We start from the raw sequence: 24,760 nt of genomic DNA, 5'->3' as shown, positions 1-24,760 counted from the left end.
TATTGTAATCTAACAGCACAGGGTTGAGGGAATAGGGAATGTTTTTCCTAAACAAATTAGGGATTTCGGTAACAGAACTTTTCAGTCAGAAATGACTGTAATTATGTTGCAGCTTCAGCAACACAGACAGCGCGATAAACACTGATGCTTTGTGGTGGTCACTGCAGCAGGGAGGAGAGAGAGAACGGTGCTAGTGATACAGTCTGAGCCCGGCCCGGCACAATCCAATCAATTGCGGTCGGACTACCTCTAGTCATTTTGTGTCTTAATTATTTCATCAAACATTGCGCTTAAAGCATCAGACAAGCTCACTGTGTGACACTCTGGCTCTATGGACGTTTATAATTGAGCCAGGGTTGTTCATTTTCGTGTGTTTGGGTGTATTTCATTTGGTGGTGTTGGGGATGGGTGAGTTTCATTTTGTTTGTGTCAGGTGGTGATTGGTCGATGACTCCCAATCGGAGGTAACGAGTGTCAGCTGTCGGCTCGTTATCTCTGATTGGGAGCCATATATATTCTGTGTGTTTTCTCCTTTGTGTTGTGGGTTATTGTTTCTTTGTTGCTGTTTGTCTTATTTCAGTATAGAACTTCACGTATCGTCTTTTGTTGTTTTTCGTGGTTGCTTTGATTAATAAAGTCATCATGTTCACTCGCAACGCTGCGCATTGGTCCAATCCTTCAGACGATCGTGACAGAATAACCCACCACAAGAGGACCAAGCGGCGTAACAAGCGGCAACAGGACCTACCTACGCAGGATTTATGGACGCCTCCTAAGGATTTTTGGACATGGGAGGAGATTCGGGCTGGAAAGGGTCCTTGGGCACAACCGGAGGAATATCACCGCCCTCGTGAAGAGCTGGAGGCAGCTGCAGCCGAGAGGAGGTGGTATGAGGAGGAATATCACCGCCCTCGTGAAGAGCTGGAGGCAGCTGCAGCCGAGAGGAGGTGGTATGAAGAGGAAGCGCGGAGTCGAGGCTGGAAGCCCGTGGTTACTCCCCAAAAATTTTTTGGGGGGGGGCACATGGCTTGGGCGCCTGGGCAGCAGGAGGCTGCCACAGGTAGAGCTGGAGAGAAGGCTATCGGATTACGGGAGCCATTGGCGAGTAGAGGGAGGGAAGTTGTTGTGGCACGGCATGAGAGACTGAAGTGTGTTCCCAGTCTGGTCCGGTCCGTTCTTGATCCCCAGTTAAGGCCAGTGGTGGGTGTTCCCGGTACGGACCGGTCTGTTCCTACTCCACGCACCAGGTCCACGATGTGCGTCGCCAGCCCGGCCCGGCCTGTTCCGGCCACTCGCACCAGGGATAAGATGCGCGTCGCCAGCCCAGCTCGGCCTGTTCCTGCTCCACGCACGAATCCTACGGGGTGCGTCACCAGTCGGCCAGAGTCTGCCGTCTGCCCAACGGCGCCTGAACTGGCCGTCTGCCCAACGGCGCCTGAACTGCCCGTCGGCCCTATGGCGTCTGAACTGCCCGTCTGTCAAGCGCTGCATAAGCCGCCCGTCTGTACTGAGCCTGCAAAGCCGCCCGTCTGCCATGAGCCTTCAGTGCCTTCCGCCAGACAGGAGCCGCTAGAGCCTTCCGCCAGACAGAATCATACACCTGCTATGGAATCAGCAGGAGCCGACGCAACCCATACTAGACTGGAAGCTCAGGTTCGGGACCAGAAAGAGCAGCTCCTGCAGATGGGAGCCGCCCTGCTGGAGGTGATGACTGCAATCCGAGGCTGGGGTCCGCCTCCACCGCCAGCCTCCCAGCCAGCACCATCAGCCAGCCATGAGCAGCCAGATCCGTCAGCCAGCCATGAGCAGCCAGACCCGTCAGCCAGCCATGAGCAGCCAGATCCGTCAGCCAGCCATGAGCAGCCAGATCCGTCAGCCAGCCATGAGCAGCCAGACCCGTCAGCCAGCCATGAGCAGCCAGATCCGTCAGCCAGCCATGAGCAGCCAGATCCGTCAGCCAGCCATGAGCAGCCAGCCATGAGCAGCCAGATCCGTCAGCCAGCCATGAGCAGCCAGATCCGTCAGCCAGCCAGGATCCGCCAGATCCGTCAGCCAGCCAGGATCCGCCAGAGCCGTCCAGCCAGGATCCGCCAGAGCCGTCCAGCCAGGATCCGCCAGAGCCGTCCAGCCAGGATCCGCCAGAGCCGTCCAGCCAGGATCCGCCAGAGCCGTCCAGCCAGGATCCGCCAGAGCCGTCCAGCCAGGATCCGCCAGAGCCGTCCAGCCAGGATCCGCCAGAGCCGTCCAGCCAGGATCCGCCAGAGCCGTCCCGCCAGGATCCGCCAGAGCCGTCCCGCCTGGATCCGCCAGAGCCGTCCCGCCAGGATCCGCCAGAGCCGTCCCGCCAGGATCCGCCAGAGCCGTCACGCCAGGATCCGCCAGAGCCAGCCAGCCAGGATCCTCCATCTAGTCAGGTGCTGCCCCTTAGCCCGGTGCTGCCCCTTAGTCCGGTGCTGCCCCTTAGTCCGGTGCTGCCCCTTAGTCCGGTGCTGCCCCTTAGTCCGGTGCTGCCCCTGAGTCCGGTGCCGCCCCTTAGCCCGGTGCTGCCCCGTAGTCCGGTACTGCCCCTTAGCCCGGTGCTGCCCCTTAGTCCTGTACTGCCCTTTAGTCCGGTACTGCCCCGTAGTCCGGTGCTGCCCCTTGTCCCGGTGCTGCCCCTTATCCCGGTGCTGCCCCTTATCCCGGTGCTGCCCCTTAGGCCGATGCTGCCCCTTAGTCCGGGGTTGCCCCTTAGTCCAGGTGGGGTTAGGTGGAGGGTGGTCATTGGGAGGAGGCTACCGAAGCAGGTTGTGACTGTGGTGGGGTGGGGATCACGACCGGGGCCAGAGCCGCCACCATGGACAGACGCCCACCCAGACCCTCCCCTAGTCCTGATGTTGGTGCGCCCGGAGTTCGCACCTTTAGGGGGGGGTACTGTGACACTCTGGCTCTATGGACGTTTATAATTGAGCCAGGGTTGTTCATTTTCGTGTGTTTGGGTGTATTTCATTTGGTGGTGTTGGGGATGGGTGAGTTTCATTTTGTTTGTGTCAGGTGGTGATTGGTCGATGACTCCCAATCGGAGGTAACGAGTGTCAGCTGTCGGCTCGTTATCTCTGATTGGGAGCCATATATATTCTGTGTGTTTTCTCCTTTGTGTTGTGGGTTATTGTTTCTTTGTTGCTGTTTGTCTTATTTCAGTATAGAACTTCACGTATCGTCTTTTGTTGTTTTTCGTGGTTGCTTTGATTAATAAAGTCATCATGTTCACTCGCAACGCTGCGCATTGGTCCAATCCTTCAGACGATCGTGACACACTGCATAAAGTTGATTTGATTAAAACACATAGGATGTGTCTATATATGAAAAAATACATATTTTAACATTTTGACCAATCAATTTATTTGGGGCGGGGACAGCCCTACAGACAGGCGGATGGGGGCAGAGTAGTTAGTTTACCTGTGTGCTGCTGATAGACACTAAATAATCTCCAGTGTCAGTGTATCAGTGTGTTGCAGTGTTGGAGGGCTTTGTGTGGAATGTGCTGAGCCCCCAGGAGTGAATGAACAGGTGTTGCTGGCTGGCTCTCTTCCCTCCACTCATTCCCATCCTCTCTGGCCCCTCTCCTTTATTGGCACGGGGGTCTGCCCGCGGCACCATTGTTTGGCAGTTGCCTTGGAGATGTCTCTCTTGTTTTGCAAATTGCAGCGTGTCAAGGCAAGCAGAAAATGATCACTCAGTCAGAAGTGTGTGTCCCCTCCCTGCCAGTAGAATATATATAGCCTATGGTCTGTCTTCATGCGTTTGACACTCCATAGATCTCTGTGCTGATAAATAAAAGCTTGTGTAGTTACCGTATCAACAGCTAGCAGGCACAGAGTTGTTTTGCCCAGTTAAGATGACGGCCATCAAGGTGTACAAAACAATGCCATTCAAATGGTTAGCATGGTCAGCAAACATTATACAGTTCATTAGTCTCCTGATGCCCATATTTAAGATGGCTGGAGTTCCTTCATCTTGAACTAATGTGATCTGACCTTACCCAGTGCCTTAGCTACACATGTGTACATACTGTACTTTACCTTTCCTAACTCCTCAGCTTTGACCTTACCTTACTTAACTCCTCATGTCGGAGTCCAATCAGCCCGGCTCCCCAAAACGAGCTCTTAGACAAGCTCTGAGACACCGAGAGATGGATGCGAGACACACTGAGACGGGGCACTGGGCAGGCGACAGTCTTCAAAGGCCTCCAGCAGAGTTCCAGGCTGCTCCTGTCTGCCACCTCCGCTCTGAGGACCAGCTCTGGAACCAGCTCTGACAGTCTCTCTGCTGGATGGAGGGGAAAAATACCAACAACCCCATGCCTAGCTGTGTCTGAGGCTCACAAACCTCAAATACCTCCTATACCTGAGCCCCAAGAGAGGGAAAACATACCAGCACCATGCCTGGCTGGCTGTGTGTCTGAGGCTCACATACGTACATCATAGAACTCCCATACCTAAGCCCCTAAAGAGGAGAAATGACATTGAACAAACCAACACCATGTCTGGGTCACACATACTGTACCTTATAGGCCTCCTATACCTGAGCTCCTACTTAGAGACAGCAGGGAGCCCAACATGGAAGAGGCATTTTACGGAGGCTCTTACAAGGTCAACATATCAGATGTCGCTAAGTTTTGATGCCTCCATTTCTCCCCCCTCGAGAGCTTCTCAGGAGCAATGGAGGTTTGAAGGAGAGCTGGGGAAGTACAGAATGAGGAATAGAAGGTGGAGAGAGAGTAAAAAAAGGTGTCGTTCAGAGAAACAAAGGCAGCCATTGTTTGGAGAGATGCTTCCTGGATGTGTTTCTGAGCTGGGGCCCAGCCAGGCTGAAGCTTACCTGTGTTACCTTCCCGTGTTACCTGTGCTCTGCAAAGGGACCCAAACAGAGCTGTCAGGCGTTGTATAAATATTATTATCTCCCAACATCAGATAACTGGTCTGGACTTGGCAGCCTCCGCCTCAGTCAGTCATGTTAAAGGGAACAGTATGAGGAGGATTGTTGGCACGGGGAGCAGACTTCCTCTCCAGCCTCCCCTCTCCTTTCCTCTCCCTCTCCTAGCTGGGGCTTTGGGCAGCCAGCCAGCAGAGACCTCAGCTCACACCCAGGATGTCTGGACCTGGGTCTGGACCTTCCTTGGCCTCAATGGTCTGACTTTATCACTGTTCGAGGTCTCCTCATTCAGGGTCAGAAAGGCTGGACAATCACACTTGAACATTTGCAGTGTATATGAATGTGCATTTGGGCTCAGCACAGTAATTGTAGGATACTTCGTTTATAGATCCACTACTTACCACTGCTTATGTCTTGAAGTCTGTTCCTCTCTGTATGAGGTCTGAGTATTTTTGGCTACTGTATCTTGGCATTGGTAAGTGTCATTTTAGGTTTGTAGCCTCCATGAAATTAAAACATATTTGATTCCATCTGAAGATAACACCCCTTGGTTTTGTTTTACTGTAATTGCAGTCTATAGAAATAAATGTAGGAAGCAAGTTATGATAAAGGAAGCGACTCAAATAAATTATTATTTGCGAAGGGTATGAATATAGCCAGCCAGCCAGCTACAGTTTAAAAACCAACCGAGGACATGCCTTTTTAACTGGGAACAAATTGGAGGCAGTTTGGGGCCAGTTTCCCCGTCTCAAGCACTTCATCGAGTTCATTTGGTCCACGGCCGCAGTAGGGATCAGTAACTTGTTACTCAGAGAGATATGGACTTTTCTCTGCAGGGGTTTTATGGGGCTGTGTTGTACCCACTCAACCACAACATCCCTTCTAGTGGTGCCAGAACCCTGGCCTGCCTGGAAGGCCGTATGAACACTCTTTCTAATAAGGCGCCACTCGATTTATTGGAGCTCGTTTTTAGTGTACATATTTCAACCCTCAAACTGTATAGAAGCGCTGCCTATGATCATTGTGTGTTTTATGTTCATTTTACGACAGCTCAGTGCTCTCTCTCACACACACACACTCCACATGCTAATTATATTGTGAGAAGCTTGAAGTAGGTAACTTGGAACAATAAGTGTTTGTTTGTCAAAACCCAGAACAGTGGCCCGCTGTGGAAAGTTCTGGATAAATAAATTATAATTTAAGCTATGACATTAGACCACATCACTGAAAACTCAAATGCACCTGGATTCTCTGATCACAGTAGCATTTGCTCTCTTCAGTCAGTCTGATTTTCTGTAGAGACATCTGTAGTAATTCAGATGACTTTCGGTTTTTCTGTACATTTTGATGCTGTCACCTGCGGTATACCTGATTGATCTGTTGATCTGTGGTTTACCTGACTGTTAACTCCTCTGCTCCCTTTACAGGGATGAGCTTCGTCAAGCGGCTCGCCAATTGAAGAAGGATCTACAGGCCATCAAAAAGAGGAGAGAAGACATTGCCAATCCTCCAAAGAACGAGGAAGAAGGCGAGGGTATGTCACTACATCAATTACTGTTTTAAATACCTTGTAGGTACCATTTTATAAAGGGTTTGTAAATGGTTTATAAAAGGGTTTTATACGTACTTTATAGACTGTTAAAGTACTTATATCCCTTTACTCACCCTTTATACTCTTTATATGTGAAGTGTTACCCAAAGTAATTTTCTCTCTGTTGATCCTCTCTGTGTTAGATCACAATCTCCATGAGGTGCAGTAGGTCTTCTCTGGGCCACATTCTCCTCTAATGGCTACGTATGTTGCCAGACAGTCCTCTTGTCTCTGACAATTAAGGCAGACATCAATGTCTAGTTTCTTCTACCCAAGGCTCTGCTATTTTGTGCAAAAAATAGCCGAAATTGCTTGAGCAACAAATTGCTGAGTTGCCTACCCCGTTGTATGAAAACCAAAGCCCTTGCCGTAGGTTGGTCTCCAGCTTTGCCCAAAGTGACAAGGCAACTAAGTGGTTGTTTTTTTGCTCCGTTACCACACAGGCCTGCAGCCTCACATACGGCCAGTCTCCCAAGTGTTTGTCGGTACACCCGGCGATGATGAAACCTATTTTTTGACAATCATGAAAACCACATTGGCTCAGAGTTAAGTATGACTGAGAAGATCCAGATTGTGTGTAAGTTGTTTTGCAACAAAACCAATGGTCCATGGGGTCTTGTGGTGGCATAAATGCCAAATGAACAGGGGGGTCACCGCAAGGCACTTTAAAGTTAATGAGATGTTGAGATGCTCTCATCTCCTACACACTGTTTTGTCTTTTTTCCCGATACTGCCTCTTACTCAGAGCTTCCCACATGGTGGGTACTAGACTCAGAACCCACCAACTGAGACTGGATCCCAGCTAGAAACATTTCTGTTTAGGCCTACTTGGCAGGTCACAAGGAAACACAAAAGCTTCAGTTCAGGTAGGTCACAACAGGTAGGTCAGTGTAGATGTGGTTATCCAGCCGGATGCTGTAGCCAGGGTTAACCAGGAGACCTTTATGTGTGTCTCTGGCAGGGCAGCAGCCTCTTTGAACGTTCCTCTCATTACATGGATGTGTTGGATGTGAGGCTTCATTCAGTAGGATGGAATGCGTAGAAGAGAAGTCACAGGCCAGTGGACTCTGCAGGGGGCTGGATGTCTGCTTAAACACTGAATCCTGAGACTCAGCTGAGGGAGAGGAATGCACTGTTGTGTGTTGTGGTGGGTTAGATACTGGAGGAGGTGGTTATATCTCATTCTCATCATTCTGGATGGATGGTGACTTTGGGTTTAAAGCAGTGAAACAGCAACTGCTACACATTTCTGGCTGCGCCCTACAGAGGTTGGAACCTAAATTATTCTCCAATAGTTTCGTTCTGAAACGAACCATTATATATCCACTGTTCCGACCAGCAAAATAAAGTTCTGAACCGGTTCGAACACCCAAAAAAGTAGTTTATATGGTTCCTTTTTAAACCTCAGAAATCATATTTGTTTTACATTTAGCTCTACATTAAATTGCTTCACTAATCATGCAGTGCAGGTAAAGCAGCTTGCTATGGCGCGGGCAAGCTATAGCTCCGTGAGTTGTTTACGTACGTGATGGAAAGACAAGTGTAGGATGCGATATGCAACTGAAATTTTGCAGGTGGGGAGAGAGGGTGTAGGAGGAGGCTTGGCTTGAAGTGATGGGAATCTTGTTATGACATGCATTATCAGAATTAGGCCCACAGAATTATACCTACGAAGGAGCGGCTTCTATGGAGGAACTTTGAATGTCTTGAACTTCAGAGTTGCTAACGTTGGACCAGAGCCAGCTAGCAAGCTAGCTAACAAGCTTGTGTGTGCACAGCGGCACGAGAATTAATAACACGTGAAATGTGATAACTATAATATCCATAACTAGCATTGAAAAAGTGAATGATTTATTCTCTAATTAAAAATCTCTCTATATTCTGAATCAAACTTGTAACATTAGTAGACTACAGTCGTGGTCAAAAGTTTTGAGAATGACACATATTAATTTTCACAAAGTCTGCTGCCTCAGTTTTTATGATGACAATTTGCATATACTCCAGAATGTTATGAAGAGTGATCAGATGAATTACAATTAATTGCAAAGTCCCTCTTTGCCATGAAAATGAACTTAATCCCCAAAAACATTTCCACTGCATTTCAGCCCTGCCACAAAAGGACCAGCTGCCATCATGTCAGTGATTCTCTCGTTAACACAGGTGAGAGTGTTGACGAGGACAAGGCTGGAGATCACTCTGTCATGCTGATTGAGTTAGAATAACAGACTGGAAGCTTTAAAAGGAGGGTGGTGCTTGAAATCATTGTTCTTCCTCTGTTAACCATGGTTACCTGCAAGGAAATATGTGCCGTCATCATTGCTTTGCACAAAAAGGGCTTCACAGGCAAGGATAGTGCTGCAAGTAAGATTGCACCTAAATCAACCATTTATCGGATCATCAAGAACTTCAAGGAGAGAGGTTCAATTGTTGTGAAGAAGGCTTCAGGGCGCCCAAGAAAGTCCTGCAAGCGACAGGACTGTCTCCTAAAGTTGATTCAGCTGCGGGATCGGGGCACCACCAGTGCAGAGCTTGCTCAGGAATGGCAGTAGGCAGGTGTGAGTGCATCTGCACGCACAGTGAGGCGAAGACTTTTGGAGGAAAAACAAAAACCCACACATTCTGACAAACTCCAAGCATTGATAATGCAAGAATGGGCTGCCATCAGTCAGGATGTGGCCCAGAAGTTAATTGACAGCATGCCAGGGGTCTTGAAAAAGAAGGGTCAACACTGCAAATATTGACTCTTTGCATAAACTTATTGTAATTGTCAATAAAAGCATTTGACACTTATGGAATGCTTGTAATTATACTTCAGTATACCATAGTAACATCTGACAAAAATATATAAAAACACTGAAGCAGCAAACTTTGTGAAGACCAATACTTGTGTCATTCTCAAAACCTTTGACCGCGACTGTACAGCTATGCTTCAGTGTGGGAGGGGCAGAGATTTTCAGCTGGCAGGCAGACACTGGAAGAAGTTTCTGATTGACAGAGGGAGGACTTTGCGTAGGCGATGTGTTGCGTTTTTTTGTGGGACTGGGAAAAAAATGCCCGGAGCGTAAAATAACGTTATTAACCAGTTCCCATGCTTTTAAAATAACAGTAATTTTCCGGAACAGTATAGAATACCTTCGTTCCCTGTTCTGATTCTGTTCCTTGAAAAATGTCATTATTTTGGGGGGTTTTGGTTCTGTTCCCTGAACCGGTTCCAACCCCTGGCCCTATATAGTTTACTGACTACTTTTGACCAGAGCCCTATTTGGTCTGATCAAAACTAGTGCACTATATAGGGCATAGGTTGCCATTTCAGATACAGGCTGTTGTATGTCACTGTTCTCACATTGAATGCCCCGATGGGGCCAAAGATCTGACCCCTCAGCCTGACCTCTGAGCAGCGGACAACTCCAAAGAAGACCAGATGCAGCTGTGGTGGGTTTGACGGTAGTCTCTAGAGAAAGTGAATTTAGTGGGTAAACTTGCTGACTTGGTGTTTCTGTATCATTATTACCTCACTGGTCTGCTATTAAGACAAAGAGACATCACTTCCAAAACATACGTACATGGCCGTGCACTTCAATACACTCAACATTCCTCACGTTCTTGTGGCAAATAAAATGGGTATTGTTCTTTTACACTTTCAATAGAGAGAGGACATTTGGACAGGACCATTTGACCCATAGACGTTTTGAATTTGAAGTTAGCAGAAGACTGGTGTGTTTGCAAAGCCGTTTGCCCTCAAATGTTTTCTGAGCGGCTTTTGATGAATTAAAGTCTAGATTGTTTTCTTAGCTTGCCAAACACACTATTGATAAATACACAAAAGAAGACTAAAGTGCTCTAGATTCCTCTTTGTCCTATTTTTTATGAGAATGAAATTGCAGAGGATGGAATTCTGGTCCTGCTTGTGCACATGTTGTGCTTGGATGGAGTCCTCCCCAGTTGCGTCCCAAATGGCACCCTATATAGTGCACTACTTTTGCACTATGGGCTCTGGCAAAAGTAGTGCACTATGTAGGGAATATGGTGCCATTGGGACGCACACCCTCTGCTGCTTGGCCAAGACAGGTCATGGACGGTTTGGAGGAGGCATGTTCACCATGTACTCAGCAATCTCCAACAAAATACCAGGAAAAACCAAGAAAAGGGAGCTCCATCATATCTATCTGGGACAGTTAGGCTAATGTTAGTAGCAGACAAAAGCCTGAAGTTTAATCACTTAGTCTGTAATTGTCAGAATATATTAAAAATGTCAATTTTTCTGACCTGAAATGCCTTGCCTATCCCAGCCACTAATCCTGCAAACAATAATGAGTCGTTAGGTCATCAAGAAATGGTCAACTAAAGTCGTCAGGACGTTGTGTCATGGTCCCCTGGAGGTTTTGTCTAGTTCCCGGTTGGTCCCTGGGACGTCCCAGAGGACGTTTTTAGGACTTTCTTGGGACGTTGCCATGGTCCCCTGGAGGTTTTTTTCTAGTTCCCAGTTTGTCCCGGGGACGTCACCTGATGGTCACAAAGAAATGTTCTCCCCCCAAAAAAACACACAAACGGTGATTTTAACATAGTGTTTTCAACTTACATATTTGACACTCTTTGACGTACATGATTACATTGTGTATGTCTATTTATACAGTAATTATTATTTAACATGTCCTCACATGGGATTTGAACTCACAACCTCTTGGTTTACGTGATTCCGATCTTCCACCATGTCTGTATCAATGATTGAATTAAAATCAAAGGCTATATACAGGGGGTACCGGTACAGAGTCAATGTGCGGGGGCACTGGTTAGTCGAGGTAATATGTACATGTGGGTAGAGTTAAAGTGACTATGCATAGATTAATAAACAGAGTAGGAGCAGTGTAAAAGAGGGGGTGGGGTGGGGTGGGGTGAGGGGGACAATGCAAATAGTCCGGGTAGCTATGATTAGCTGTTCAGGAGTTAGAAGCTGTTAAGAAGCCTTTTGGACCTAGACTTGGCGCTCTGGTACCACTTGCTGTGCAGTAGCAGAGAGAATAGTCTATGACTAGGGGGGCTGGAGTCTTTGACAATTTTTAGGGCCTTCCTCTGACACCGCCTGGTATAGAGGTCCTGGATGGCAGGAAGCTTGGCCCAAGTGATGTACTGGGCCGTACGCACTACCCTCTGTAGTGCCTTGCGGTCGGAGGCAGAGCAGTTGCCATACCAGGCAGTGATACAACCAGTCAGGATGCTCTCGATGGTGCAGCTGTATAACTTTTTGAGGATCTGAGGACCCATGCCAAATATTTTCAGTCTCCTGGGGGGGAATAGGCTTTGTCGTGCCCTCTTCACGACTGTCTTGATGTGTTTGGACCATGATAGTTTGTTGGTGATGTGGACACCAAACTTAATGATGGTGTTGGAGTCGTGCCTGGCCAAGCAGTCATGGGTGAACAGGGAGTACAGGAGGGGACTGAGCACGCACCCCTGAGAGGCCCCCGTGTTGAGGATCAGCGTGGCAGATGTGTTGTTACCTACACTTACCACCTGGGGGCGGCCCGTCAGGAAGTCCAGGATCCAGTCGCAGAGGGAGGTGTTTAGTCCCAGGGTCCTTAGCTTAGTGATGAGCTTTGAGGGCACTATGGTGTTGAACGCTGAGCTGTAGTCAATGAATAGCATTCTCACGTAGGTGTTCCTCTTGTCCAGGTGGGAAAGGGCAGTATGGAGTGCAATAGAGATTGCGTCATCTGGATCTGTTGGGGTGGTATGCAAATGTTGGTATTTGGTATTTTTTTAGGATCCCCATTAGCTGTTGCAAAAGCGTGGGTCTAGGGTTTCTGGGATAAGGGTGTTGATGTGAGCCATGACCAGCCTTTCAAAGCACCTCATGGCTACAGACGTGAGTGCTACGGGTCAGTAGTCATTGAGACAGGTTATCTTAGTGTTCTTGGGCACAGGGACTATGGTGGTCTGCTTGAAACATGTTGGTATTACAGACTAAGTCAGAGACATGTTGAAAATGTCAGTGAAGACACTTGCCAGTTGGTCAGCGCATGCTCGGAGTACACGTCCTGGTAATCCGTCTGGCCCTGCGGCCTTGTGAATGTTGACCTGCTTAAAAGTCTTACTCACATCGGCAACGGAGAGCGTGATCACATAGTCATCCGGAACAGCTGATGCTCTCATGCATGCTACAGTGTTGCTTGCCTCGAAGCAAGCATAGAAGTGATGTAGCTTGTCGTGTATGCTCGTGTCACTGGGCAGCTTGCGGCTGTGCTTCCATTTGTAGTCTGTAATAGTTTGCAAGCCCTGCCACATCCGACGAGCGTCGGAGCCGGTGTAGTACGATTAAATCTTAGTCCTGTATTGACTCTCTGCCTGTTTGATGGTTCGTCGTAGGGCATAGCGGGATTTCTTAAAAGCGTCTGGGTTAGAGTACCGTTCCTTGAAAGCGTCAGCTCTACCCTTTAGCTCAGAGTGGATGTTGCCTGTAATCAATGGCTTCTAGTTGAGGTATGTACATACAGTCACTGTGGGGACGACATCATCGATGCACTTATTGATGAAGCCAGTGAGTGATGTGGTGTACTCCTCAATGCCATCGGAAAAATCCCGGTACATATTCCAGTCTGTGCTAGCAAAACAGTCCTGTAGCTTAGCATCTGTGTCATCTGACCACTTCCTTATTAACCGAGTCACTGGTCCTTCCTGCTTTAGTTTTTGCTTATATGCAGGAATCAGGAGGATAGAATTCTGGTCAGATTTGCCAAATGGAGGGCGAGGGAGAGTTTTCTTTTTCCTCTGGTGGCACATTTAACATGCTGGGAGAAATTAGGTAGAACGGATTTAAGTTTCCCTGCATTAAAGTCCCCGGCCACTAGGAGCGCTGCCTATGGATGAGCGTTTTCCTGTTTGCTTTTGGCCTTATACAGCTCATTGAGTGCAATCTTAGTGCCAGCATCGGTTTGTGGTGGTAAATAGACATCTACGAAAAACATAGAAGAAAACTCTCTTGGTAAATAGTGTGGTCTACAGTTTATCATGAGATACTCTACCTCAGGCGAGCATAACCTCAAGACTTCCTTAGTATTAGATTTCGTGCACCAGCTGTTGTTTACAAATATACACAGACCGCCACCCCTTGTCTTACCGGAGTCAGCCGTTCTATCCTGCCAATGTAGCGTATATCCCGCCAGCTGTATGTTCTCCATGTCATCCTTCAGCCACAACTCGGTGAAGCATAAGATATTACAGTTTTTAATGTCCCGTTGGTAGGATATTCTTGATCTTAGGTCGTCCATTTTGTTTTCCAATGATTGTACACTGGCTAATAGGACTGATGGAAGCGGTAGATTACTCGCTCGCCGGCAGATCCTTACAAGGCACCCCGACCTACGTCCACGATATCTCAGTCTCTTTCTCATGCGAATGACGGGGATTTGGGCCTTGTCGGATGTCTGTAAAATATCCTTCGCATCCGACTCGTTGAAGAAAAAATCTTCGTCCAATACGAGGTGAGTAATCGATGTCCTGATATCCAGAAGCTCTTTTTGGTCATAAGAGACAGTGGCAGAAACATTATGTACATAATACATTTCACAAAAACACACATAATAGCACAATAGGTTAGGGGGCCGTAAAAACGGCAGCCATCTTCTCCAGCTCCATCTTCACCTGTTTATTTTAATTTTATTTTTCCTTTATTTAACTAGGCAAGTCATTTAAGATCAAATTCTTATTTACAATGACGGCCTACACCAGCCAAACCCGGACGACGCTGGGCCAATTGTGCGCCGCCCTATGGGACTCCCAATCACGGTCGGTTGTAATACAGCCTGGAATCGAACCAGGGAGTCTGTAGTGACGCCTCAAGCACTGAGATGCAGTGCCTTAGACTGCTGTGCCACTCGGGAGCTCTTAGGGCTATTCCTACATTTTGCGCTTCAAAGTAAATCTCAGCTCTGTTAAAAATACACTGAAGAAAAACCATTATATTTATCATAGTGATTCAGGAGTAACATTAAAACTAAATAATATGCCCCACCAACATTAGACAACTATACTGAAATCTCAAACTCAAATTGCTGAAATAAGTAAATTAAATCAATGAGAGAATAGTCGGAATAACTGCTAACTACAATGCTAAGTGCAGTGATGGATTATAGGTAATGAATGTGTAGGGGACTTCTGAAATTCTACAGACTTTGTGCCACAACAGAAAGATCAGCATACCCCAAATCCAGAGGTTGTGAGTTCAAATCCCAGTTGGGGTCATATTGAAAAGACAGTACTGTGTTCATGTCAAATGTAATCATATTGTAATTGATTAAAGATCTTTACACTGTTTTAGCTGAACAGCTTATCACTTACCTTAAAACCCCCATACCACTTAATTACTTTACTTATAATGGTTTGGGACACCTGGGATCATCATGTGACAAAAACCTCCAGGGGACCATAACACAACGTCCCAAGAATGTCATAAAACGTCCTCGGGACAAACCGGGAACTAGACAAAACCTCCAGGTGACCATGACACAACGTGCCAAGAATGTCCTAAAAACGTCCTTGGGCACGTCCCCGGGACAAACGGGGAACTAGACAAAACTTCCAGGGGACCTTGACACAACGTCCTAAGAGCGTGCTAAAAACGTATTCGGGGACGTCCCAGGGACAAACAGGGAACTAGACAAACCTCCAGGGGACCATGACACAACATCCCAAGAACATTCAGGGGACCTTCACGGGACCATGACACAATGTCCCAAGAATGTCATAAAAACATCCCAGGGACAAACCGGGAACTAGACAAAACCTCCAAGGGACCATGACACAACGTCCCAAGAACATCCTAAAAACGTCCCAAGGACAAACCGGGAACTAGACAAAACCTCCAAGGGACCATGACACAACGTCCCAAGAACATCCTAAAAACGTCCCAAGGACAAACCGGGAACTATAAAAAGGTTCCCCAGAGAATATTCCCTTGGGACCATCACATGACGTCCTAAGGACTAGTAAAAGGAAAGTCTTGAACGTCCTAAAATGTTCCTGACATGGTCTTCAGTGACGTCCTGGTAACTTACAGGGAACTAGACAAAGGTCCACCAGAGAACATTCCCCATGGGACCATCATGCAATGTTCTTAGACGTTCTCAGTACATCAGTGGGATAACATTGCGCTGAAACCCTTAAGGGACCTAATGGGAACGTCGCTGAATGTCCTCAGGACGTCCCCTGTTTGCTGGTAACTGATTTCATCATTTGGTTTCTTGCAGCAGGCCTTGAATCTGGTCCCCCTGGACTTCCTATGTCCACACAGGCAATACACATCTTTGTACTCAGTCCCAAAAGCAAACACATTCCTCCTCCATTCACTAACAACAGCAGAAACCACTACCCATTAACTTAGCATGCAGCATCTTAATCAAGGGAAAAAGCCAATTGTCACCTCCAGAATTCACCCAGCAGAGAGCTAAAAGAGACATTTGAGTTACCTTTTGAGTTATTATTTTCGACAGACATCGCTTCCATTTTCAAGACATAAATTATAGCATGTTCTTCTAGTCTGGTTTTCTCTTTCTTGGCATAAGCGTTGGTTCTGAGAGCCAAAAATAAGAAAGACAGGCTAAAAACACTGTCCGTTTTATACCCACCCTCAATGATGTGGCAACATTCTTTCTACCACTCCAAGTTATTTATACAGGTTATGCCTGCGTGCACAGGGTGTTTTATTTCAATGGCGCCTTGTCAGTCAAATTGTTGATGTGGAAGAAACAAAAACTGATCTTTGAAATGTCAATTGACTTATGATTATATGTTGCAGTTAGGTTTCTTTTTTTCTCCAAAATATCAGTTCACAGGTTTCTGACAAAGGCAGTTCAGTACGACATTTATGAATCGTCTGGCTTCATTCAAGAATTTATAATATTTAGGAATGGGATTCAATTTGGCGGTTGCGTCAAGGATTGTGTCAGTGTTGTAATTTCGTTTCACCTTTCGAATAATACATCCAAATGTTTCTAGCTGATATCTGGAGATTTACACATTTGTCTAAGTTATTAAGCCAAATTATGTCAGAGGACATGGCTAATCATTGAGCAAAAATAAACTGACAGAAACCTAACAGAAATTTCAAAATTAAGCTTCAGCGATGATATAGTGGTGTTGTTGAGTTTCCCTCTTGTGACCATAATTATAATCTTTATGACAGTTAGCCTGTGCTCTTTGGGAGGCAATATGTAGGAAACTCAGATCCACATCACTCAGTTCACAGCTGGAATCTGCATTATTTTATCGTTGTGACGGAGATGACTATGATGGATAGGAAGAGGGCGGAGAAGAATAACACATATTTTCTAAACTATTTGTGATTAGTGTGTTGATCGATGAGAAATACGGTTTCTTTTGACACATCTTTGACTGATCTGGGCCTTTGAAAGCGATGCTCCTCTGATTCGTCTTGAACAAGCGTTGATTGGTAAAAGAGGAAAAGCGAAATAGAGGAGCTTCCTCCCATAACGAAGAGGCGTCTGTCATTCACAACAACCCCCCGTTACCACACAAGGCCTGTGATTTGTAGCTCTCTCTGGCCCAGGTGATAGCTAGGGGAGGAATGTAGTTAGAATGGCCATCAAACTCAAATATAGTAGTTAGTGACAACAGAGGGCGAAGTGTGTTCCCCGTGTAGCACCCAAGGGAATCATCATTCATTATCCTGCAAGTCCCGGGCTGCTGCGAGGGGGCAGAGCGCAAGGGGTGAACGGGAAAGATGGAAAGGGATCACTTCTTGCTCTCGTAAATTAAAGGGAAAGATTTGCACCTCGAGCAGCAGAGCAGACTTCCATGTTGACTCGGGGGAAGAGGCCTGGACTGTGGAGGCCCCACAAAGACTTCACGAGTCTTTTTACGTCTTCACGAGTCCCTTTTTCTCCCCAATTTCGTGGTATATAATTGGTAGTTACAATCTTGTCCCATCGCTGCAACTCCTGTATGGACTCGGGAGAGGCGAAGGTCGAGAGCCATGCGTCCTCCGAAACACGACCCTGCCAAGCTGCACTGCTTCTTGACACACTGCTCGCTTAACCCGGAAGCCAACCGCAGCAATGTGTCTGAGGAAACACCTTACAACTGGCGACCGTGTCAGCGTGCATGCTCCCGGCCCGCCACAGGAGTCGCTAAAGCGCGATGGGACAAGGACATCCCAGCCGGCCAAACCCTTCCCTAACCCGGACGACGCTGGGCCAAACCCTCCCCTAACCCGGACGACACTGGGCCAAACCCTCCCCTAACCCGGACGACGCTGGGCCAAACCCTCCCCTAACCCGGACGACACTGGGCCAATTGTGCGCCGCTTCATGGGTCTCCCGGTCGCGGCCGGCTGCGACACAGCCCGGGATCGAACCCGGGTCTGTAGTGACGCCTCAAACACTGCCACTCAGGAGGTCCCACTTCACAAGTCTTTGCTAGGGGATTCCGATGATTGCTCTGAATTTGGAGTATTCATGGCCTAAATATCTTGTGAAACAAGAGTAATTGCATGGTTTGCTGGACTTATAATGATAGCTATCCAACCCCAAATACCCTGTGGGACTTAAGCTTTTTGTTACTCAATAGGTTCCTCCTAAAGTGAACTGACAACATAAAAAAAAAAAGCCTTTTCACTCTAAACAGACAATATTATTACAGAAAAATACTAAAGGCTAGTAGAGAACTATAGGTATCAGTGGACAGGGTTCAGCTGCCACAGGTCTGTCCGGCAAGAACAAGTCAGATGTCTTCAGAACAGGTTTATTGCAGATATTGGGTTTACCACACCAGGTTGAGTACTGACTTCTCACAGAGTAGTGAAAGTGTATAAAAGTGGTTCTATGGAGAAATATAAATAAATGACAATAAATACAGGGCATCTCTGGAATAGCAATATAGGCAAGATATAATGTAGCTGACTAAACTCAACTCCATGGTGAAGGAAGTTTTTGATGAACTCTACCAAATAAATTGAGTAGAGACCAGGCTTTGTGGAATTCAGCTCTGACTACATCGATTCGCCCAACTTAAAATGTAAATTATGAAACACTTACCTTGTACCTATGTTTGTCCTTTGTAGTTGCGTTCCTTTCTTTGTTTGCTGAAATCCATCCTTTTTCAATAAATGTTAATCACATACAATCACTGACTGTTTGCTCATTGCTGTTAATCTCAGAACAAATGTGCATGTGCCAATTGAATCTCAACAATGAAACAGTTGGTGGTTGTATTTGATTAACATTTCATTACAAACTATTGATTTCAGCACAAAAAAAGGCACGGAACTACAGAGGACAAACAAAAGCGTTTCATAAAAAAATAAAAAGAAGTATTAACCTTGGGCGAATCGATGTAGTCGGGAGATGAATTCCACAAAGCCTGGTCTCTGCTCAACTCCTTTGGTGTAGTTCATCAAACTTCCTTCACCATGGAGTTGAGTTTAGTCAGCTAGATATAATGTACGTGCACATACTGCATAATGTTGTATGAGTGCTAGGAATAGCTTATACCAGGTAGGATACAGTAATCACATAATACCTGTGGATTGCTATAAACACTATAATGACCAGAAAGTAATACCACAATTGTAGGACTAGATACAATTCAGCATACAGGTGAATAATGTACACAACAGAGAATGACCGCTGATAAGCAACAATGTAGCTGGACTAGCAACTGAAATGTGACTGCAATTTAACTAGGGTCTGCGCATGTGCACAAGACCACGACCAAGATGGAATAGTAACTGGCCACGAGGTAAGGTACAGGCTAAATTAGGCTACATGTCCATAAACATGACTTGGCATGTTGCAGCAGAGTCTTTGCTATGTAAGCTAATTAACTATACTGGACAAAAACATAAATACAACATGCAACAATTTCAAAGATTTTACTGAGTTACAGTTCATGTAAGGAAATCAGTCCGTAGAAATAAATTCATTAGGCCCTAATCTATGGATTGCACGACTGGGAATACAGATATGCATCTGTTGGTCACAAATACCTTTTTTTTTTTTTTATACGGTATTTTTGTGCATTCAAATTACCATCAATAAAATGCATTTCTGTTCGTTGTCCGTAACTTATGCCTGCCCATACCATAACCCCACCGCCACCATGGGGCACTCTGTTCACAACGTTGACATCAGCAAACTGCTCGCCCACACGACGCCATACACATGGTCTGCGATTGTGAGGCCGGTTGGATGTTCCGCCAAATTCTCTAAAACGATCTTATGGTAGAGAAATTAACATTCAAAACTCTGGCAACAGATCTGGTTGACATGCCAATAGCATGCTCCCTCATAACTTGAGACATCTGTGGCATTGTGTTGTGTGACAAAACTGCACATTTTAGAGTGGCCTTTTATTATTTTTATTTTATTTTTTTATTTTTTTATTTTTTTGTCATTTAGCAGACGCTCTTATCCAGAGCGACTTACAGGAGCAATTATGGTTAAGTGCCTTGCTCAAGGGCACATCGGCAGATTTTTCACCTAGTCGGCTCGGGGATTAGAACCAGTGACCTTTCGGTTACTGGCACAATGCTCTTAACCACTAAGCTACCTGCCGCCCCATCTGACTGATTTATTGTCCCCATCACAAGGTACACCTGTGTAATGATCATGCTGTTTAATCAGCTTCTTGATATGCCACACCTGTCAGGTGGATGGATTATCTTGGCAAAGGATAAATGCTCACTAACAGGGATGTAAACAAATTTGTGCACAACATTTGAGAGAAATAAGCTTTTTGTGTATATGGAACGTTTCTGGGATCTTTTATTTCAGCTCATGAAACATGGGACCAACACTTTACATGTTGCATTTATATTTTTGTTCAGTGTAGTTAGTAATGATGCTATACTTGGGTAATAGAGGAAGTATGCAATCGTTTCTAAGATCATTTTGATGAATGAAGGATGTTGTCCAAGTTAGTGTTTGACGTCACTGTCCAGAAAGTATATACTGTAGAGTGCTGTGGAGTGTATTTTTTCATTACCTCTTGTACCAATAGTCTTTTTAGACTTATATCTGTACTCCCTGTTCACCCATGACTGCATGGCCAAGCACGACTCCAACACCATCATTAAGTTTGGCGACGACACAACAGTGGTAGGCCTGATCACCGACAACGATGAGACAGCCGATAGGGAGGAGGTCAGAGACCTGCCAGTGTGGTGCCAGGATAACAACCTCTCCAAGACAAAGGAGATAAATGTGGACTACAGGAAAAGGAGGGCCGAGCACACCCACATTCTCATCGATGGGGCGGTAGTGGAGCAGGTTGAGCGCTTCAAGTTCCTTGGTGTCCACATCACCAACAAACTATAATGGTCCAAACACACCAAGACAGTCGTGAAGAGGGCACAACAATGCCTATTCCCCCTCAGGAGACTGAAAAGATTTGGCATGGGTCCTCAGATCCTCAAAAAGTTATACAGCTGCACCATTGAGCGCATCCTGACTGGTTGCATTACCGCCTGGTATGGCAACTGCTCGGCCTCCTACCGCAAGGCGCTACAGAGGGTAGTGCGTACGACCCAATACATCACTTGGGCCAAGCTTCCTGCCATCCAGGACCTCTATACCAGGCGGTGTCAGAGAAAGGCCATAAAAATTGCAAAAGACTCCAGCCACCCTAGTCATAGACTGTTCTCTCTGCTACCGCACGGCAAGCGGTACCGGAGCGCCAAGTCTAGGTCCAAAAGGCTTCTTAACAGCTTCTACCCCCAAACCATAAAACTGCTGAACAGCTAATCAAATGGCTACCCAGACTATTTGCACTGCCCCCCTCCCAGCTACTCGCTGTTTATTATCTATGGATTTTCACTTTACCACTACCTACATGTACATATTACCTCAATTACCTAGACTAGTTATTTTATTGTTGCTCTTTTATTTTTTACTTTAGTTTATTTAGTATATATTTTTCTTAACTCTTATTTTTCTTAACTGCATTGTTGGTTAAGGGCTTGTAAGTAAGCATTTCACGGTAAGGTCTACACCTGTTGTATTCGGCGCATGTGACACATAACATTTGATTTGATTTGATATCCAACTTAGTTGAGGAGATGTATTGTTTGCATACATTTATTTTTAAGAACAAAACTTATGTTGCCGAAACTGTTTACTAAATGTTAATTCAACATTCAGGACATTTACATTTCAAAAATACCAAAGACCAAAACATCTCTTGAGAGTTTGCAAATGTCAGTTTCTGCTGTTTCAATAGAGGTAGTGTTTATTTTTTTTGCCACAAATAAATTACAAAATTGCACATGCAAACTTTTGTGTATTTAAAGTAGAGATGAGCATAGAGGCTGACCTTATGTTTACAAAAAAACGGTTGTATGAACTGTCAAATTAAGCTTTCGAGAAAACAAACTCATGGACTGCGTCTGAAATGGCACCCTGTTTCCTAAGTAGTCCACTACTTTTGACCAGGGCCCAAATGTCTCTGGTCAAATGTAGTGCACTATATAGCGAATAGGGTGCCATTTCAGTTCAGACACACCCATGCTGCAACTACTTTAGAATGAGTTGAGACTGTCTGGATGAATTTAGAATTTAGCCTAGGTGTCAGAAGTCAAGAGAGGACACAGTGTACAGTACAGCCCGGCTTCACAGCACAAGCAGCATTTTGTTAATGGATCGGTTTGGTCATTACTCCCTGGTATAGCAGGCCTACATTTTGCTGGCCATACAAACCAGGCCTATGCTTGGCCATACAAACCAGGCCTATGCTTGGCCATACAAACCAGGCCTATGCTTGGCCATACAAACCAGGCCTATGCTTGGCCATACAAACCAGGCCTATGCTTGGCCATACAAACCAAGCCTATGCTTGGCCATACAAACCAGGTCTATGCTTGGCCATACAAACCAGATATATGCTTGGCCATACAAACCAGATATATGCTTGGCCATACAAACCAGGCCTATGCTTGGCCATACAAACCAGATCTATGCTTGGCCATACAAACCAGATCTATGCTTGGCCATACAAACCAGGTCTATGCTTGGCCATACACACCAAGTAGTGAAAGGTAAAGTACAGTTACAGTATCATGATCTCAAGATGAGCTAGTTTTTTTAATCTCTCTGGAGAAGAGGCCTCATACTTGTGTAATACGTGCTGAATACCATTTCTCCCCTCTTTGGATGATCAAGTCACAAACATACCAGCCTCTCTCAGACAATGGCCCAGTGTTCCAGCCAGCAGCGTTCATACAGTACTATGGCAGCTCTTAATAGATGACAGGCCCAGACGCAGGAGGTGTGACTGCGACGTGTTTCGTCGTTTGTTTTGTCCCATCTGTGTGTCCTGTCTTGTCGGGGTCTGGGGACGTTACCCGCTAGTCAGAGTTACCATGACTCCAGAAGCCAGGTGACTGAGGCTGCCTGCCTGCCATCTCAGTCTGTGACATCAGAGGGGTGTTGTGGAAATGTGTGCCACTGAAATGGGTAGGAATGGGTTTTTTTGCTCACCCATTCACACACAATACCCCATCATGACAAAGTGAAAACATGTTTTTAGACATTTGTGCAAATTTATTGAAAATGAAATGAAACTGAAATATCTCATTATTCACACCCCTGAGTCAATACTTTGTAGAAGCACCTTTGGCAGAGATTACAGCTGAGTCTTTCTAGGTAAGTCTCTTAAGAGCTTTCCAAACCTGGATTGTGCAACATTTGCCCATTATTCTTGAAATAATTATTCAAGCTCTGTCAAATTGGTTGTTGATCATTGCTAGACAAACATTTTCAGGACTTGCCATAGATTTTCAAGTAGATTTAAGTCAAAACTGTAACTCAGCCACTCAGAAACATTCACTGTGTAGATTTGGCCTTGTGTTTTAGGTTATTGTCCTACTGCATTGTCCTGCTGAAAAGTGGATGAATCTCCCAGTGTCTGGTGGAAAGCAGACTGAACCAGGGTTTCGTCTAGCATTTTGTCTGTGCTTAGCTCCATTCCATGTATTTTTAATGCTGAAAAACACCCCAGTCCTTAATGATTCCAAGCATACCCATAACATGATGCAGCCACAACTATGCATGAAAATATGGAGAGCGGTACTCAGTAATGTGTTGTGTTGGATTTGACCCAAGTATAACATTCGGGACAAAAAGTGAATTGCTTTGCCACTTTAAAAAAATTACTTTAGTGCTTTGTTGCAAACAGGATGCATGTTTGGGAATATTTTTATTCTGTACAAGCTTCCTTCTTTTCACTCTGTCAATTAGGTTAGTATTGTGGAGTTCCTACAATGTTGTTGATCCATCCTCAGTTTTCTCTTATCACAGTAATTAAACTCTGTAACTGTTTTAAAGTCACCATTAGCCTAATGGTGAAGTTCCTGAGCAGTTTCCTTCCTCTCCGGTAACTTAGGAAGGATGCCTGTATCTTTGTAGTGACTGAGTGTATTCATACACAATCCAAAGTGTAATAAAAAATGTATATGTATTTTCACTGTCATTTATTGGTTGTTTGTGCGTTTTGTTTTTTTCAATCAGCTTTTTTTTATTTTTTACCCATCTACCAATAGGTGCCCTTCTTTGCAAGGCATTGGAAAACTTCCTTTGTCTTTGTGGTTGAATCTGCTCAACTGAAGGACCTTACAGATAATTGTATGTGTGGGGTACAGAGATGAGGTAGTCATTCAAAAATCATGTTAAACACTATTATTGCAAATTAGTACATGCAACTTATTTGTGTGACTTGTTAAGCAAAGTTTACTCCTGAACTTATTTAGGCTTGCCATAACAAAGTGGTTGAATACTTATTGACTCCAGACATTTCAGCTTTTCATTTTAAATTAATTTGTTTAAAAAAAAATCCACTTTGACATTTTGGGTATTGTGTATAGGCCAGTGACACAAAATCTAAATATAATACATTTTAAATTCTGGCTGTAACACAACAAAATGTGGAAAAAGTAAAGGGGTGTGAATACTTTCTGAAGGCACTGTAATATAATCAGTTGATATTAAGGTTTTTCAACAGGACAATGACCCAAAACACACCTCCAGGCTGTGTAAGGGCAATTTGACCAAGGAGAGGGATGGAGTGCTTCATCAGATGACCTGGTCTCCACAATCACCCGACCTCTACCCAATTGAGATGGTTTGGGATGAGTTGGACCACAGAGTGAAGGAAAAGCAGCCAACAAGTGCTCAGCATATGTGGGAACTCCTTCAAGACTGTTGGAAAAGCATTCCTCATGAAGCTGGTTGAGAGAATACCAAGAGTGTGCAA

General features: G+C 45.5%; 1 pseudogene across 1 annotated transcript in view; it reads left to right on the top strand.

Moving 5' to 3' along the window:
* Nucleotides 1–24,760, top strand: part of LOC311128607 (spliceosome-associated protein CWC27 homolog) — a 69,191-nt pseudogene that overhangs the window by 26,102 nt on the left and 18,329 nt on the right. Inside the window, exons 11-12 of the transcript in view lie at nucleotides 5,083–5,207; nucleotides 6,349–6,448. The product of the transcript in view is annotated as a spliceosome-associated protein CWC27 homolog (transcript). The remainder of the gene's footprint in view (nucleotides 1–5,082; nucleotides 5,208–6,348; nucleotides 6,449–24,760) is intronic.

Source organism: Coregonus lavaretus (genome assembly GCF_964263955.1).
Source record: "Coregonus lavaretus genome assembly, chromosome: 4".
In the NCBI taxonomy this organism is placed as follows: domain Eukaryota; kingdom Metazoa; phylum Chordata; class Actinopteri; order Salmoniformes; family Salmonidae; genus Coregonus; species Coregonus lavaretus.
The sequence above is the reverse complement of the archived record's forward strand: the minus strand, read 5'-3'. Positions and strand labels throughout refer to the sequence as shown.